This window comes from Lampetra planeri, chromosome 17 (genome assembly GCF_965212315.1).
Source record: "Lampetra planeri chromosome 17, kcLamPlan1.2.h2, whole genome shotgun sequence".
NCBI lineage: Eukaryota > Metazoa > Chordata > Hyperoartia > Petromyzontiformes > Petromyzontidae > Lampetra > Lampetra planeri.
Genome location: NC_136123.1, coordinates 10871802 through 10880054, shown reverse-complemented (window position 1 = coordinate 10880054; position 8253 = coordinate 10871802). Strand labels below are relative to the sequence as shown.

General features: G+C 44.8%; 1 long non-coding RNA gene across 1 annotated transcript; it reads right to left on the bottom strand.

Annotated features, from left to right (window-relative positions):
* Positions 1-994: 994 nt before the first annotated feature.
* On the bottom strand, positions 995-7857 carry LOC144723366 (uncharacterized). The gene is made up of 2 exons (XR_013586151.1): positions 7763-7857; positions 995-2994 (listed from the first exon to the last, which is right to left on the bottom strand). It is a non-coding gene; the product is annotated as an uncharacterized LOC144723366 (long non-coding RNA).
* Between the last annotated feature and the right edge of the window lie 396 nt (positions 7858-8253).

Sequence of the window (8253 nt, the reverse complement as noted above, 5' to 3'; positions counted from 1 at the left end):
TCTCCTTCATTTCCCTCCCTCTATCTCTCTCCCTTATCCTCTATCTCCCTCTAATTCACTCCCTTACCTCCTCTATCTCAGCCGTTTATCGCCCTTGCTAATCTTCCTCTCATATCTCTTCTCCATCTCCCTCTAGCTTTCTCCTCTATCTCCCTCTTGTATCTCCCTCCCTCAGTCTCTCTCCTCTTTCTCCCTCCTCTTTTCCATATGCACGGGATACACGGTTAGGGTTGGAGGTGGGCCAGGGAGTAGGCGTGACATCAGCACGCACAAAGACGGTTCAACGCTGTGGGATCCGGTGGCGTCATAACGCAGGTGGACGCTGTGACATCACCACTGCACATGCACACTTGGGCACCACACTTGGGCACGTCAGCCAGGCAGACAGGAATGCAGCGAGAAAAGTGTTTTTATATATCAAGCGATTCTCCACAAATGGTCATGGAATTAAACATTATTGGTAACTTGTGATTTGTTTAAAAAATATAAAACATCCCAAAAATGCAAGCAGGATAGTAAATACAATAATAAATATAATTCCACCAGATAGACGAAGGCCTCCCTATCATTTTAGGTCGTGAGGGTATTGTTTTATCATACTTCATCACAGCGGGCAGTGCAGGATGGTTATGCTCATGCCACAATATGGATGATATATCAATTGACACTGATGTGAGCCATGACCAGGAATCAACCTCAGCAATAGTCAACCAAATTAAAGACATCAGGGTTATCTGTTCTACAGGTAGTAACAACAGGTTCCACACTGCCCACCAGGGATTATTTGTCTGTCTGTCGTGCACGAATGTGCTATCCAACCAAGTTCCTACCTGCCCACTCCAAAGGAACGTGTTCCAGCATAAAATATTTTACACAAAACATGTCTGAATGTAACTTTTGCACATTTATTCAGCGATTGGAATTGCCAGAAAAAAACTAAATCGAAGCCAATCAATCTTCTAATCACTGCCCTGAATATAAATCTCATGTCTGCTTTCATATTTTGTATATTTTAATGCACACATATCGATATTCCTGAAGATATATTTGAAGATTAGCAAATACAAATTGCTGGTAAATGTTTGTTTTACCAAAAAAAATCTCGTAACTTATTTTTTGTTCACTAGTAAATCACAATCAATTTTCAATTTCTATTTATTTCAGCTGCAGTTTCATTCTTCATAATATAGGTTTTTTGGAGGTAATAGAGGTTTCATTCTTACAAATTGTTGCTCTATTAATACCAGCATCTCGAATTGACATTTCTTCCAGATATGTTTTTAGGTCAGCCCTTAATCATACAAATACTTGGCTTTGCACGTGATTCTATCTTGTGAATTTACTCACCATGTGTATGCCTTGTCACACCATAAATTGTGCTGCCAATGCCCGAGAATTCCCTGCCCGTTGAACATATTTACAGAAATAATTAATGAAATAACATTTAATAATTATTTTGGAAACATGAACTCTAGCTAAATATATATAGTGTCTCAATTATGTTATCATCTCCATTGGCAGCCCTGTGGCAGGGGCAGAAAGTCTATATTCCAATGGCAGGGACCAATCTCTCTAATGCAACCTTGTTGGCTTTTTTCACAACGTGGTACATGTACTTATTTGATCACCAGATCAGGATTGTAACTCCTCAGAAACTTCCTGTCAGTCAAGTGCTCTTCCAACAGCATCACTCACCAAAATTAAATAAAATGGCCCCATATGAGCCCTAAACACAGCATTGCAGATATGCGACTAAATGTAATTAGGATGCTTTACTGATGTTAGGTAATTGTGGAGAGCTTTCCCACAGGGGGTGCATGCGACATGGCTGCAATAAGTCTGTTGTTCAAGGATATATATGTGCAGCATTTATGAAAGGTCGAGGCAACCGAGTCAGTCAACCTGATGTCCTGTGCCTTGAAATGTGGCGTGAGTATTTGAATCGGGGTTTTATTTTTCATAAGTACTTGGGCCTTGTCATAAATCCCTTCTTTCCTTCACCGCGATTTCTGCTTTTGTGTTAGGGTAGCCAAGGCCAGTGTAACACAACCACCAATGCAAATGTCATGCTATATAGACCATCAGCAGAAATGTGTACAAAAGATATACGTTGTCACAATCGGAATGATTATTTGAAAAGTGGTTGATTGATATAACCATGGGTTGGTCGAGAGAAATTTCACACATACTGGAGATTAAGATTTTGAGAGAGTTTAATTACCCAACCCTCACTTTCTAGAAACCCACGATAAACAAACATGCCAACAATATCTTATATTAAAATAACACAGGGGTTAACAACAACAACACTTTTGTACAGGAGGGAGTGTGTTTCACAAAGGTTTCACAGACAGCGTATTATATCCTCACTGTAGCATATTCACAGATGATGCTTTTAAACTGTAAACTATTTTTTTTTATTTCACCAGGTAAGGCCCACCGAGGTATAAAGCTCTTTTTCAGAAACGACCTAGCCACAAATGATAGCTCAACGAAGTTAGCTTATCATGTGGAAATGTTCAGCCAAATATTCTAAATGTACGTTTCTAAATGTGGAGGGAAAAACCGGAGGAACTAGAAAAAACTCCAGGCGACCACGAGGAGAGACACGCAAACTCCAACCATACAGACGCTAGGGTCGGGATCAACCCACGATCTCCTGTATACCAGGCGAGGTAGTTAACATATCGCCACTGTGGCGCCCTTTTATAGGAGCAAGGTTTTTTGTTCCTTACCACCACTTCATCAGTCAGTTGTACACACAATTGCACATCGAACGGAGACCGACAATCACCATCCGAGATGAGACTTCACGTCACGTGGGCACCGCCTCACCCTCGTCGGTTGCTCCACCCCACGCGGAGTCCGACCTGCGCGCTCTTTCAGAGCGTGGACTCCATCCTGGAGACTCACTCTGGGAGACTCGCTTGGCTCGGCCCCATGAGTCTTGTCCCCACAGTCACGGACTCGCGTTGGTGCCCTGCCTCCGGACTCCTGAAAGGCAAAAATTAAATATAATTTGTAATGATTTCTTGGATTCATTACATTTACTCACTGCACACCTAGAAATACGTGCACTGTGGTGAGATTACGTTCCGTTTAGCTTGCGCTTTTTCAGCCCTCACTTGACAATATCCCCAAGAAATGCTGCCCACTTGCCTTGGAATAAGCAACACCGTACGTTGAGTGCCTCCAGCATGAGGCGAAGCTAATCGTTTTACTACCCTCGCGTTTATGGTAAACCGTTTCACTCCTTCTGTGGGAAGCTTGGGTAACTCTCTGGGTAGCTCCTTGGGCAACTCCTTGGGTACCTCCTCCACCCTTGTTTGTCATAACCTCATCCCATTTTATCATCAGATTTTTTACTTTGAGTTTTTAAAACGTGCACTGTTTTTGGGGTTATCAAAAGATCAAATCACTCAGGCAACAGTTTATGAAATCTAATGACATGTTCTCTCCCGGTAATGAAAATAGCTCTTATTATATCTGATATAATTAATGGCAAAACGTCGACTTATATTGTAAATGTTGTGGCTTTGCTCTCCAACACACTGGTGTGCTGTACTCGTAACTGGCATGTTCTGTTTATGTGACAAATCTTACTAATTGGCCATGTAGGGTGGAGCGGGTTTAATGAAACATTTACATATTTACACAATCTAACAAAAACAAATCTGTGTTATGGAGTTCTTATCATTTTTTTACATCAAATGAAATGTACATTTCATCACATACCTATGTAGTAAGTATTCAGGAGGCTTTGACGACGGGGTCGGAGGCACACTTATTTATTAACACAAACTCGTGCACAGTAACGGGTACACACAGCACTTAGAGGGGTATCGTCCCCTTCACTCGTCTAACAGGGAGACACAACATCTAACCCCACTAACCTACGCCCGAGTCCTCCACTACGGAGCTAGGGGAGGCTACCTATCCCAGCCCTGGTCAAGCTGGGATCCCGGCACCCTGAGTCTCCAGACCGGCTCTTATAAGAACGTCAGTCTGGGCTCTCGGGGCCACGCCACCGGCTTGCCCTGGTCGGCCCTGACAAGGACAGCGAGCCAGGGGAGCTCCGGGGCCTATTCTAGCTGGTCTTCGCTCTTCGCTGGTTTAAGCTGATACTCGACCTCGAGCCCTCCGGCTCACCACCTTTTATAGTACTCGGCCCCCAGGAGGGGCCCGTGGGGGATGCAGGTGCGGACGTCGGTGTGAGCACCTCCTCTGTGTACGGCCCTAACCACGCCCCTTGTGTTTGTTAGCCATCCGTGCCCATACACAATTACACCTCTACACCTACATGCACCATCGTATGAGATTGTGAAAAAGTACATATATATTTGAAGTAGCCATATTCTGTAGGGAGACAAATAGGTTTGTAAATAGGTTAGTTGTAGGATGGAAGACTAGTAGGCAGGCAGCACTGTATTTTCCGCACCTACAATTAGCACGGTTGGCTACGTACGATGTGAAAGAAGTTCAACATACATACAACCCGGCCCCCCAAGAAGTGCTAATGGCTTAAGGTGGACGAGCGCTTGGGTTGGGTAGTGGGACCCTGATGGAGGAAATGCCATCGACGTTGGATGAGCTAATTCAATTCATTAGACAACGGCATCCACAACACATTCAGAGGCTTTTTAGCCTTGGAAGGCAACCTGTCAAGAAGGAACTCCTAATAAATAACCTTCAAACCCACCACCATCATCCTGGGTTAATTCCATGCTGTTGAATATTGGTGAGAAAGCAAAGAGAGTGTGGTGAGGACACTGTGCAAGCTCCCAACCACTTTAATCAATCCACGCATCACTTGTGTGTATATGGTGTGTCACATCTCTCCATCTTTCAACAGAAGTCCTGCAAGCGAGGGATGAGCAGGGCTGATGATGCTGGAAGATGTAGCAACAAAGCCACATACAGGCAGCTTGGGGAGATGGGTCGTGCAGCATCTACAGGAGTGATTTATCTGCAGGGCAGTAGCCCAATTGACTGGGCAGCCCTGCTAAGGGAGGCACTGCCCACATCAATCTGGGGAAAAGCCTTGAAAAGGTGGCTCAAAAGCAACGCTTACTCCAAACCGCACGTGATCAGTTAGTCGCGGCTGGTACATATCTAATGCAGCAGTATGAACTTGTACAGACACTTGTAATTATAACTTGGAACGCTGGTGCCCGAGTTGACCGAGTTTTGCCCCCGTCCAAAACGAATGACTGCACTCCTCACACGGGAACTCAATTGCCATGGCATAGACATCGCTGCTCTCTCCGAAACACGTTTGTTTTCTAGAGAAGGGCAGCTCACTGAAGACCTGGGAACATGAGGATACACCTTCCTCTGGTCAGGAAGACTCACAGGAGAGAGACATGTTGCAGGGGTGGGATTTGCCGTCAATAATTCCCTTTCCAGGAGGTGGCCATCACATCCCAATGGGATTTCAGATATACTCTCGGTACTGTGCCTTTTCTCTTAAGAACAATCGGCACATCAGAGTTGTCTCTGCTTATTTCCCAATCTTGAATAACCCTGAAACGACAAAGATAAAAATATAATGAACTTGGCCAGATTGTATCGTCTATTAAGAGGGCTGAAATGATCCTATGACTAGGGGACTTTAATGCAAGGGTGGGGACCGAACACAACATCTGGCCTGGCATCATTGGAAGGCAATGCTCAACTCCTCCTGGGGCTCTGCTCAGTGCATGGCCTCTCATCTCTAATGCTCTGTCAGCTTACCATTACAAAACAACCTGGATGCACCCTAGGTCAAGGCATTGCAACTTTATAGATTTATGTTATTACACTACTAAGTGATTTAATAAAGACACCTACATCACAAGTAATAAGAGGATCGATTGGGGACACTGACCATTGTCTTGTAAGATCAAATATAAACCTTAATATAAAACACTCCAAAGTGTAAGACTATGCCACTTCTACCAAAGAAACTCAAGCAAAGTAACGCAAGTATAAAATATAATACATTAAATCATGACGTTTCAGGCGCAACACAAGCGCCCGTCATCAGGTTGGACAACCACAGCAAGAAACAATTGCTGAAGTGGGCAAAAGGGACTGCTACAACAAGAGGCCATATAGGCAAGATAAGGGGGGAGGAGCCAGGGAGGGTGGGGGTGTGGGGTAGGGGGAGTGGAGGCTACAAGCAAGCAACAAGCACAGCAAAAAAGCCGGGGTGGGGAGGGGAATTGGGCGGGACTGGGAGTGGGAGGGTTAGGAGCCAGGGAGGGTGGGAGTGTGGGATAGGGAGGACACAAGTACGGCAAAAAATGCCGGGGTGGGGAGGGGAAGTGGGCGGGGCTGGGAGTGGGAGAGTGAGGAAACTGAAGATGCAGATATGAAGGCAGGCCAAAACCAGTTATGGTTTTACCTGGCATATTGAACAATGTTCCACTCTCCAGAAAATAAATAAGATAATTAAAAGTAAATGGTGGCACAATAAGGCAGCCGAAATACAGAGCTACCCGGATGCAAATCATATCTAACTATTTATCATGCACTTAACTAATTCCATGGCCCAATTAATCATACAGAGACCCCTCTTGAAAGTGAAAATCACCAATGCCTGTACAGTGAGAGTGGGAACAATACTTTAAAGACATACCGAGTCAACCTGGCACAATCTCAGATCGAGAACTAGATTAAGTAGCCCAGCATAAGATCCTGCATGAATTTGACAGTGAGCACACATTTGATGAGGTCAATCACGAATTCAACAACTCTAATCTGGTCAAGCCCCAGGAGTAGATGGGATTCTTACTGACATACTTTAAGCTGGAGGATATGTTATTGTTGAAGAACTATGGCACCTCTTCAGAGAGTTCTGGAGTCCTACCACAGGACCTGAAAGATGTCGTGGTGGTAGTTCTCTTTAAAAAAAATGGAAATAGCGTAGACTGTAACAAGCACAATTCGTTTATCTCCTTTCAATTCCAGGTAAATATTTAGCCAAGCTCATTCTTAATATAATCAATACAACCATTACAAACAAAATACTACCACAAAGCCAAGGTGGTTTTAGGAAAGGTCGTGGCACAACAGACATGATTTTAACTCTCAGACAACTACAAGAGAAGTGCATTGAAGATCACCAAGCACTGTTCTAACCTTCATTGAGCTCACCAAAGCCTCCGACACTGTAGGGACAAAGGGACTATGGAGACTACTCCAAAAGGCAAAAACATTACCAAGCTGCAATGTGTATACAACTATTTGGCACGTGTCTGATCTGACCTTTCATGTCCAGTGCTCAGAGCTGTATTGTTTTCCGGTTGCCGAACGAATACATTATGAGGTTGCACTCATTCACACAAAGTGCTTGCCACAAATGAACCACAATACCTTGCTAATCTCATCAAGAAGCATAAACCATCACGCGAACTCAGGTTATTATCGCAACGGCTTTTGGCTCGCTATCAAATAAAGATGTTCATTGCATGTGTTTTTAGATGCGCTTCTGCAGCCATCTTGAACGATCTTCCTTCCGATAAAGGGAAGCCACTAGAGCTATGCACTTCTAAATCTAGATTGAAAGCTCATTTCTTTAGAACTGCTTTTTGTGTTCAGTTTGTTGTCCTCCCCCCACACCTCCGATTAACATGGTTGGCTACATACGGTGCAAAAGAAGTTCAACATGCATACATAGATGATACATGTGTAGTGTACTAATTCACAGACACTAGTAGGAGGTACGCACTCTCTCTCTCTTTCATTATGGCCTTCACAGCCTTAGGGGATAACTACATACCGGGTCGGGACATTCAACATGCTGCCAGACGCACAGCTTGAAGAAGGCGACGATCATGACGACGACAGCACGACAAGTTCCATTCCAGATCACAGCAGCCCCGTCTGTGAGTCGGATCTCGCCTTTTATCCTGCCCAGCGTGGCCAGGCTCCGCCCTCGGCCCCGCACCCCTCTGGATCCCCCAGAGGGTTCCGTGCCTTGCCCACAGGTCCAACTGGTAGAACGGGTTGCTACCCCTAATTCCATTGTCTACTAATCTCCCAGCAGTACGCACTACAGTGACTCATTCAATGTAACTACACATGTGTGTAGTGCCTGAAAATACGCGCCACACGCGAGAGTGGGTGTACGCGCGTGCGGCGTACAGTGGGAGCAAACGAGGTCGAGTGTGTTGTTGTCGTTAGGTGTAGGGAGAAGGTCAGAGACGGGTAGGGGGCAACTAAGGACACAAGGCGCTGATTGGCTGGGAGTTTTTATTGTCCAAAAGTGGT